Source organism: Papio anubis, chromosome 15, assembly GCF_008728515.1.
Source record: "Papio anubis isolate 15944 chromosome 15, Panubis1.0, whole genome shotgun sequence".
NCBI classification, from domain to species: domain Eukaryota; kingdom Metazoa; phylum Chordata; class Mammalia; order Primates; family Cercopithecidae; genus Papio; species Papio anubis.
Window position 1 is genome coordinate 31,154,621 of NC_044990.1, and position 10,974 is coordinate 31,165,594.

A 10,974-nucleotide genomic window follows, 5' to 3' on the forward strand; every position below is an offset into this window, starting at 1 on the left:
AGCAAGGACTTGCAGTCAGTCAGATCTGGGTTTGAGAATAATAAATTATCACTTATTAACCATGTCAGAGTTTTTCTACCAAACTCTGGGATAAATGGAGGAACAGATTTGGGAGCACCAGCACCCCCAGGCGTCCCCTGGCCACCCCAAGGAGCAGGTGATCAATATCTTAGCACACCTCTACTTATTTGTGGCATGCCAGCGTGTCTTAGGCTTTAGTGAGCTGTGAGGTGCATGACTTGGGTTAGTTACATCCCTGATTTTCAGTTTCCTTATCTGCAAAATGGAGACCTTAGGGAGTTAATGTGGGTATGAGAAATGTACATAAAACATATTGCACAAGGTGAGGCATGTAGTGTATGCTAATAAATGGTAAGTTTCTGCTGTTACGGTTTTTAACAATAATTATACGAACAAATGGAAAGGGCTTGAATTGAAAAAAACTTTAGATACATGTTTTTTTGCTTTATTAGCCTGCATTGTATTTTTCTTTTTTTTTCTTTAATGCATCTTTCCAGGACAAAAAATAATATCCAAAGATATTTTGGCACTAACGGCGCAATCTGTAGCAAGGAAGTTGAGTGGTCTGGACTGTTGTGACTTCCAAGGAGACTTCAGAGAACCAAGACAGTGTAAAGGAAAACAGGAAAAAAGACTTGTTAGGCTTTATTAAGGGCTCGAAAGTTGAATCGAGCACAGTAAATGTACAAACAACAAAGCCACCCAGCAGAAGTCCACTTAAAAGCTACAACTGGCGGGCCTCAAAGAGCTGCAGAACATGCTCCAAAGAAGAGGTAAATTTAATTGTAATTTGAATGTTGTTTGAAACTAATTTTTTTTTTTTTTTTTTTGAGACAGAGTCTTGCTCTGTCGCCAGGCTGGAGTGCAGTGGTGCAGTCTCCACTCACTGGAAGCTCTGCCTTCGGGGTTCATGCCATCCTCCTGCCTCAGCCTCCCGAGTAGCTGCATACTACAGGCGCATACTGCCACGCCTGGCTAATTTTTTGTATTTTTAGTAGAGACAGCGTTTCACAAACGCTGTGATTGTATTATATTTAAATAACAAGAGGATATCTGTACACAATCCAGTGAAAGGAAAAGAGAAGTGATCTCATTGAGAATTCCACACTCTTACATATTTATCGGTGTTATTAACTGCCACTTAACTGCCTCTTTAAGCTGCTAATTAACACTGTCATTTACATCTTGATTTGAAGGTAGCCTCATGTCTGTAAAGGACTTGCTTATTTGAAATTTTCAATTTTAAAGGTTTTTTTCTGGAATAAAGTTTTAGCATGTTGATTACAACTGCTGTATATGACTTCCTTTCACCAATAACTGTCAGTGCTTTCAGCTTTCTTGGCTTCCTCAGAGCATTATAATTACTTGTGCTTGTCAAAAGGGTATTACATTTAATTCTAAGTGCAATCAGTGGTATCTTGGCATTGTATTGTAGGTTAAATGGCAGTATTTTTTTTAGTGATACGTAATGATGTATTTCAGTGATGTCATTAATTCAAGTAGTGAGGTGTGTGGCTTCAGGATACCCATCACTGACTTCTCTTATCAGAACAAACAGATAATATAGGCTTCTGTTTCCCAGAATGGTTTAACATTTTAATGGAACCTCTTGGTTTCTACATGGTATCAAAAATACCTCTGGAAAGTATAATTGGGTGGTAGAGTAAGCTAATTTAGATAATCACTACCCATAATAGATACTTCCTCCTCCTCCTACTCCTTTAGAAACAAAACAGTTATATATAAGTGTCTCCTACTCCTTTAGAAACAAAACAGTTATTTATAAGTGTGTGGAAGTAAATAACACACGCAAACATACATAAATACTTGCCAAGAATGACATTTTTAAGGCTCCCAGACCTATTTATGAACCCTCATGCCCTTTATTATAATTTAACTAACTACTACAGAAATGGTAAAGTGAGTTGAATGCTTTGGAAAGAGTAAAGGTCATGTAAAAAATTTATTTCCAATTAGGCACGAGTGAGACAAATATACATACACAGGAGCATCATACCCTTAGATTGCTTTGTAAGCTTTCTTACTTTCTTACTCCACAGAATGTGTTTTCCCATACTCTGTCTCTTTACACCTCCTTAATTTCTTCAAACCTACCTAATTTTGGGGCCTAAAGTAAGCAATTTACTAGCCTGAAGCTCAAGCTCCAACCACCTTGTTCCTGCGCCCCGAATCTTGAATAACAACATGCAAAACTCACATACTTGGTTATTCTGAGAACTGAAACCTACATAAAAATCCTCCTAAACTCATTTTTATTTAAATTGCTTTTTCCAAGCAAAGTGCAGGGATTGCAGGCGTGAGCCACCGTGCCCGGCCGTTTGAAACTAATTTTTGAAACTCCAGTAAGCTTTTTCTTTTGGCAAAAAATATTTTTAATACAAGTACTTGGGAGATGTTAAATTAATGAAGAATAAATATCAACTTGTAAACACAGGGACTCTAATAATTACTTGAGATAGGAGAAAACCGCCTTAGGGCTGGAGGTGGGAAGTGCTAGTGGCAATGCTGTTCTTTATGCACTGAAAATGTTTATGGAGATGTTTGCATATATGCACATCAAAGCACAGCACTTTTCATTAAACTGATTCATGTCACAGAGATCTTTATTCATATGTCTTTCTGCTGACCTTCTCCCTACTATGACCCTATTGTCAGAAATTGAATTGAATGATACTTTTTTGATCAACAGAAAATTTTCCCCTCAAAATCATTTTACCCTTAGATTGCTTTGTAAGCTTTCTTACTTTCTTGGTCCACTTTTCCACTTAAACCAAAATTGAAAATATTGCCGGATGGGTGTGATATATATAAAAGATATGTCTTAGAACCTTTTATCAGTGGTCCTGTGTTTCAAAAAGAGGCTTTGGTCCTACGTCAAAAGATTGGTGAATGAGATGCATTTGTTTTGAGTTTTTGGAAGGTGTCTTGTAATTATTTTTGCCTCCCCTTCCCGCTCTTCAAGGACTCCAGAGTGCATGGGATTAGATTAGTCATGATCTTTGCTTCATGAGGCACTGTCATCATAGCTTCATGCACAGCCTACTTTTCTTTCTTTGTATCGTATATTAAATCCCCATTGATATGGTTATCATGGTTACACTACCTCCCAAACTTAGTGGCATAAAACATTCACTCATTATGCTCTCAGATTCTGTGGGTTAGCAATTTGGCTGGAACACAGTGGGGAAGGCTAGTCTGTGCTCTATGATATCTGGGGCCTTAGTTGGAAGACTTAGTAGTCTGAGGCTGGAATCATCTGAAGTTTGCTCACTCATAGGTCTGGCAGTTGATGCCGCTCTCAGCTGAGACCTTAGCTGAGGGTGTTAGCAGAAACACCTACATGTGGCTTTCTTTGTGGCCTGGGCTTTCTCACCGCATGGTGCTGGGTTCCAGGGTGGGTGTCTCAAGAGAAAGTGAGCCAAGAGGAAGTTGTATTTTGTTTCTTTCTTTTTTTCTTTTTGAGACGGAGTCTCACTCTGTCTCCCAGGCAAGTGGAGACAGTGCAATGGTATGGTCTTGGCTCACTGCTACCTCTACCTCCTGGGTTCAAACAGTTCTCTGCCTCAGCCTCCCGAGTTAGCTGGGATTACAGGTGCCTGCCACCATGCCTGGCTAATTTTTGTTTTGTTTTAGTAGTGATGGGGTTTCACCATGTTGGCCAGGCTGGTCTTGAACTCCTGACTTCATTATCCACCTTCCTCAGCCTCCCAAAGTGCTGGGATTACAGGCGTGAGCCACCGAGCCCGGCCAGTTGTATTTTCTTTTTAATGACCTAGGCTGATATAAGATTGGACATTACCATGTTTACCCTCTTCCACATTGATTTTCATTTTCCTGGGATATTTGCTTTTACCACAACCACTTCTGAGAAACCATCTTAACAATGATAAAGTCATTGATAGGAATGGAGCAATATATAGTTGGCCCTCTCTATGCATAGGTTCTGCATCTACAAATAACCTCTGATAACATTTTTTGAGAAACACACAGAAAAAAATACCAATTAAAAAATACAGTATAACAACTACTTATGTAGCATTTGTTATATTAGGTATTACAAGTAATCTAGAGATGATTTAAAAATATTCTCGAGGGGCCTGGAGCGGTGGCTCACGCCTGTCATCCCAGCACTTTGGGAGGCCAAAGAGGGCAGATCACTTGAGGTTAGGAGCTGAGACCAGCCTGGTCAACCTGGTAAAACCCTATGTCTATCAAAAAAATACAAAAATTAGCTGGGTGTGGGGGCATGTGACTGTAATCCCAGTTACTCGGGAGGCTGAGGTGGGAGAATCGCTTGAACCTGGGAGGTGAACATTGCAGTGAGCTGAGATTGTGCCAGTGCTCTCTAGCATGGGCAACAGAGTGAGACCCTGTCTCCCAAAAAAAAAAAAAAAAAAAAAAAAGTTATGAAGGAGAAAAGTACGTATTCATGAAATAGTCTTAATTACAGGATTGAATAGATTGTGAAAAGATACTTTTTTGTTTTTGAAATGGAGTTTTGCTCTTTTTTTGCCCAGGCTGGAGTCCAGTGGTGTGATCTCGGCTTACTGCAACCTCCGCCTCCTAGGTTCAAGCGATTTTCCTTCCTCAGCCTCTCGAGTAGCTGGAATTACAGGTGCACTCCACCGTGCCTGGCTAATTTTTTGTATTTTTAGTAGAGACGGGGTTTCACCATGTTGACCAGGCTGGCCTCGAATTCCTGACCTCAGGTGATCCACCCGCCTCGGTCTCCCAAAGTACTGGGATTACAGGTGTGAGCCACCACACAGCCCTAAAAGATACTTTAACAAGTTCTCTTTACATTCTTAAAATCTATGAAGAAAGATCCTTGTATGTAAAAATTATCTTGTTCAATGACACAGGCTCCCTACAATTTTTTTTAATTAGAACATTATAAAGCCAGAGACTATAACTATGAAGGAAACCATTGTTATGAAATGCATGATTCTAGAAAATGAATATTCATCTATGTTCTGTGCATACTCTGATCAAATACATATGTTAAAATTTGGAAATGAAGTTTACAAGTGGTTTATGAAAGAAGTAACAATGACGTGGAATAAGGTTAAAGCTTTATTTACAGATAACAGTTCTGAAAGTACATTTCATTTTAACTGTTATATTTCCTTTTTTCTTTTTCTTTTTCGTTTTCTTTTTTTTTTTTTGGAGGGGGGACAGGATGTTGCTCTGTGGCCCACACTGGAGTGTAGTGGAACACTCATCACTCACCACAGCCTCAACCTCCCAGGCTTGAGTGATCCTCCCACTCAGCCTCTCAAGTAGCTGGGACTGTAGGCGCATGCCACCACTCCTGGCTAATTTTTTTTTTTTCTTTTTGTGGAGATGGGGTTTCGCCATCTTGCCCAGGCTGGTCTCGAACTCCTGGGCTCAAGCAGTCCTCCCTCCTTGGCCTCCCAGAGTGCTGGAATTACAGGCATGAGCCACCATGCTCAACCCCTTTTTTCATTCTTCTATTTTTCTTCCATTCCTATCAGATTTTAGATCTTCCATATCTTAGTTAAGTCCTTAAAATCTTTTTCCAAGAACTGTAGGAATTTGGGAACTTTAATTTGCGTATTAGGTAATAGATCATAATATAGAAAGCCAGGCATAATAAAATATTAATTTTGAGATGGCAGTTCTCAGTGAGTTTAAAAATGTTGCAAATAGCCAGGTATGGTGACAGATGCCTGTAGTCCCAGCTACTCGGGAAGATGATGTGGGAGGATTGCGTGAACCCAGGACTTTGAGGCCAGACTTCATGATGTATTGAGATCCCATCTCTTAAAAAAAAAAAAAAAAAGGAAAAAATGTTATATATAATTTACTTACTTTTTATAATAGAATGTTTTTGTATGAACTTGCTCTAATTTAGGAAGTTTTTAAAAGCTTTTTCTTATGAAAAATTTAAATCATATGCAAAGAACACAAAATGGTACAGTGAACCCCTTGATACTGTCACCCAGCTTCAACAATGATCAACATGTTGCCATTCTTGTATTATCTATACCTTCACCCACTTTCCATCTCCTACTTGATAATGATTGATGGCTTTTTTTTTTTTTCAGGTAAAATTTACATACATTAAAGTGTACAAATCTTAGCTGGAGGATTTTGACAAATGGATAAGCCCATGTGACCCACACACTTAACCAAGACACTGTGTTTCCCATTTTCACCTTCCCAGTCAGTAGCCTTCTCTCCTGAGGCAATTGCTGTTTTGATTGTTTTTTCACCTCAGATTAGTTTTGCCTGTTCTGGCACTTGACAGCAATGGAATCATACAGAATATATTCTGTGTCCACCTTCGTTCACTTGATCTAATGTCTGTGAGAGTCAATCATGTTGGCATGAGCTGAGTACTCTTCCATTGTTTAGATATCCTACAGTTTGTTTTTTCTTTCTAACAACAGACCTTAGATTGGTTCCAGTTTGGGGCTATTATGAGTAAAACTTCCGTGAGCAGGTTAAGCTGCCTTAATATTTGCTTGCAGTATATATTGTTTTTGAAATACAATAGCATCTAATTGAAAATTCCACTAATTTATAATTTTTGAGGCTGATCCCGCATCCCTCCACGTTAATGTATTGTTTTGAGTTAACATTTCAAAGTTTATTTAAAACTGGTACCTAATAGTTGAGAATTCCTACTTTTGTCAGAAATTGAATTGAATGATACTTTTTTGATCAACAGAAAATTTTCCCCCCAAAATCATTTTACTTTTCACTAAACTAATGGCATAATAATCAATCTCTCTTTCTTTCTTTCTCATTTGGTTTTCATTTTCTTTTTCAGAAATGAGCCCCTGAGTGGTGAGTTGGTGGCAGCTGCATCTGCTGCCCTCTTTTGACAAACAAGCCAGAGCTGCTCAGGCAGCTCCGTAGCATGAGGAAGAGTCGGGCACAGAGAGGTGGAGAAAGACCTAAAATTAGGTAAGTGAATGAAACCATTAGGTCAGTAATGTTTATATCTCAAAATAGGCCATTTTCATGTGGCTAGTAAGTAATACATATAATATATACCACGTAAGGGAATTTACATATAGAATATACCATGTAAGTGGAATTTTAGCATTTCAAGATTTTAAAAAATTTATGTCTTAAGTAAGATTATAGTTTTAAGAGACCAATTGAATAGTTACTTTCCTTTTAGGAAATTACAGTTTCTTGTCCATGAAAAAAAAATGATAAATTCAGTAACGTTATTACAAATAACAGAATAAGATAGCTTTTCTGAGAAAAGTACTTTTTTTTTTTTTCAGTTAAATAGCTTGCTGGTATTATGCACAGTATGGCAATCTTCAGGTCTGTTTCCTTCTCTTTTTCCTCTTATTCTTATGTTTAAGCTGATATCTTTCCACTTACTCTCTTCATCTCTCATTATTTTATACTATGTTAGACTCCTTGCTGCCTACATTGTAGTAAGTGGTAGCACTGCTTCATTTTGGAAAATGATCTAAATCTGTTGTTCCCAATGAGCATATGTACCAGATGTATTTCAGGAAGGTAAAAGAAATGGCATTGTGTGGTGGCTCATGCCCGTAATCCCAGCACTTTGTGAGGCTGAGATAAGAGGAGCACTTGAGGCCAGGAATTTGAGACCAGTCTGGGCAACAAAACAAGACCCCATCTTTACAAACCATAAAAAAAATTAGCTGGGCATGATGGCATGTGCCTGTAGTTCTAGCTACTTTGGGGGCTGAGGCAGGAGGATGGCTTAAGTCCAGAGTTTGAGGCAGCACTGAGTTATGGCACCACTGCACTCCAGCCTGGGCAACAGAGTGAGACCCTATCTCTGAAATAAATTATATTTAAAAGAAAAAACCATAGGTATCTGGAATGTCAGTTCAGTGACTCATTTTGTTTGTGTTTGAACAAATACACGGCAGTAAATAAATATATCTATCTATTGATTTTAATTTAGTTATTGAATGTAGGTGATAGGTATACAGATACTGATTGTACTTTCATCTTTTCGGAATAATTTTTCATGTGACACTTTTATGTTTGAAATGAAGATTTCTGAAGAACATCTTTAAAAGATGGAAATAAAAATTGTAATGTTCTGTGTTATGTGAATGTTTTTTATTTAAACATAACCTTGTACGCTATATAATTAGTGGATAAAAATGAAATAAGAATTAAATGATATCACATTTCTGTTTCAGAAAGTCTATTACTGTTCTGTAGCTAAGGTTTCTTTTTTTTTTTTTTTTTTTTTTGGAGACAAAGTTTCACTCTTGTCGCCCAGGCTGGAGTGCAAGGCACAATTTCGGCTTACTGCAACCTCCATCTCCCGGGTTCAAGTGATTCTCCTGCCTCAGCCTCCCAAGTAGCTGGGATTACAGGCACCTGCCACCATGCCCGGCTAATTTTGTGCTTTTAGTAGAGACGGGGTTTCTCCACGTTGGCCAGGTTGGTGTTGAACTCCCAACCTCTGGTAATCTGCCTTGGCCTCCCAAAGTGCTGGGATTACAGGCGTGAGGCACTGCGCCCCACAGTAGCTAAGATTTCTTTTTTTTTTTTTTTTTTTTTTGAGGCGGAGTCTCGCTCTGTCGCCCAGGCTGGAGTGCAGTGGCCGGATCTCAGCTCACTGCAAGCTCCGCCTCCCAGGTTTACGCCATTCTCCAGCCTCAGCTTCCCGAGTAGCTGGGACTACAGGCGCCCGCCACCTCGCCCGGCTAGTTTTTTGTATTTTTTTTTTTTTTAGTAGAGACGGGGTTTCACCGGGTTAGCCAGAATGGTCTCGATCTCCTGACCTCGTGATCCGCCCGTTTCAGCCTCCCAAAGCGCTGGTATTACAGGCTTGAGCCACCGCGCCCGGCAGTAGCTAAGATTTCTAATGCACTTGACCTTTTTATTATTTCAGTTTCAGTAACAAAATATCAGATACGAAAATTGCCAGATGTGCTACAACTAGAGTTAATATTAAGACCAGAGCATCAGATTCAGTTTGACCAAGTCTTTGACAATTATCCTGACCAGGAGAAGACCGCTGATCTTAGAAACAGGTATCAGGCTTTGTAGTCTGCTGGGTTTTGTTTGTGTAGTTTGGTTTTACCTTAACTGTAGATTTACCTTATTGTGTGTGTGTATTATTGCTGTTGGATACTGTGAGCATAATGAACGCATTTACATCTGTGTTCTTACTCTCTGTATACCACTTCCTAGAGAGGGAACCATGTGCTGGATTTAGCCAGCCATTTTTCTATACCTTAAATCAAACTGGGCCATGCTTCACATCTACCCACAGTGAATAGGGGTCTTTGATTTAGAATAAGTAGAGCTGGCCGGGCGCGGTGGCTCAAGCCTGTAATCCCAGCACTTTGGGAGGCCGAGACGGGCGGATCACGAGGTCAGGAGATCGAGACCATCCTGGCTAATACGGTGAAACCCCGTCTCTACTAAAAAATACAAAAAACTAGCCGGGCGAGGTGGCGGGCGCCTGTAGTCCCAGCTACTCGGGAGGCTGAGGCAGGAGAATGGTGGGAACCCGGGAGGCGGAGCTTGCAGTGAGCTGAGATCCGGCCACTGCACTCCAGCCTGGGCGACAGAGCGAGACTCCGTCTCAAAAAAAAAAAAAAAACAAAACAAAGAATAAGTAGAGCTGACTGAATTCTGAACAAACGAATATTTTGTGAGGAACATTATTTTTCATTTTAAATATAAATGCCTAATACCGTGTATTCATTTACCCTTTATATCTCTGTACATGCTTAGCTTTTGTTACACCTTAGAAATGACCCACCATCAACGAAAAGAAAGAAAGGCGTAGGCCCGGCGTGGTGGCTCACACCTGTAATCCCAGCAATTTAGAGGGCCGAGGCAGGCAGATCATGAAGTCAGGAGTTCGAGACCAGCCTGGCTAACATGGTGAAATCCCTTCTCTGCTAAAAATACAAAAATTAGCCAGATGTGGTGGTGAGCGCCTGCAATCCCAGGGACTTAGGAGGCTGAGGCAGGAGAATTGCTTGAATCTGGGAGGCGGAGGTTGCAGTGAGCCAAGATCATGCCACTGCACCCTATACCTTAAAATGGTAGATTATTTGTGGCCATTTGAAATTACTGATTTGAAGTTCTTAAAGATGCCGAGCCATGTCTTACATAGTTATTTTAGAATCTAAAGTTGTTCTGTATTTACATAAAGTTTCTATTCTTTCTTTCCTTTAAACCCTGAAAGTGGTAGTTGCGAAGGAGGACCCAGATATTTGGCATGGCCTGACAAAAATTAACTTGTCTTTTATTTATTTATTTATTTGTTTGTTAATTAATTAATTAATTAATTTATTTATTTATGAAACAGTCTCACTCTGTCGCCCAGGCTGGAGTGCAGTGGCGCCATCTCGGCTCACTGCAACCTCTGCCTCCTGGGTTCTAGTGATTCCCCTGGCAGCCTCCCCAGCAGCTGGGATTACAGGCACGTGCCACCACACCCAGCTAATTTTTGTATTTTTAATAGAAATGGGGTTTCACCATGTTGGCCAGGCTGGTAACTCCTGACCTCAAGTGATCTGCCCACCTCGGCCTTCCAAAGTGCTGGGATTACAGGCGTGAGTCACCTCACCTGGCCTAACCTGTCTTTATACTTGGATATGCTCACAATTGGAGTGTTTTCAATACATTGTGTATTCCGTAGATTTGTTTTAAGTAAAATCAGGCACTTGAGTTAACTCCTGGGTGTTAAATTACTGATTTATAGAGGAAAGTTGGAAAAGGTGGTCAGCAGTTAACACAGGAAGTTCAAGAGTTTATGGTGACTTTGGAATATTATTTGAATTACTAATTTAAAGTGATTTAGTATCTGTTAGATATTGTTGAATAAAGTAGAAAGTGTTCTTGGAGTTTTACTTTAGAATATTTAACTGAGTCACTTAATACTCGAGAAAATTGAACTTATTCGTATTGCATATAATACTGTGCAACTACATCGGG

At 39.7% G+C, this 10,974-nt stretch overlaps 1 pseudogene; it reads left to right on the forward strand.

Annotated features, from left to right (window-relative positions):
* Positions 1-504: 504 nt before the first annotated feature.
* LOC116270522 lies at positions 505-9,069 on the forward strand (annotated as a pseudogene).
* The last annotated feature ends 1,905 nt before the right edge of the window (positions 9,070-10,974 follow it).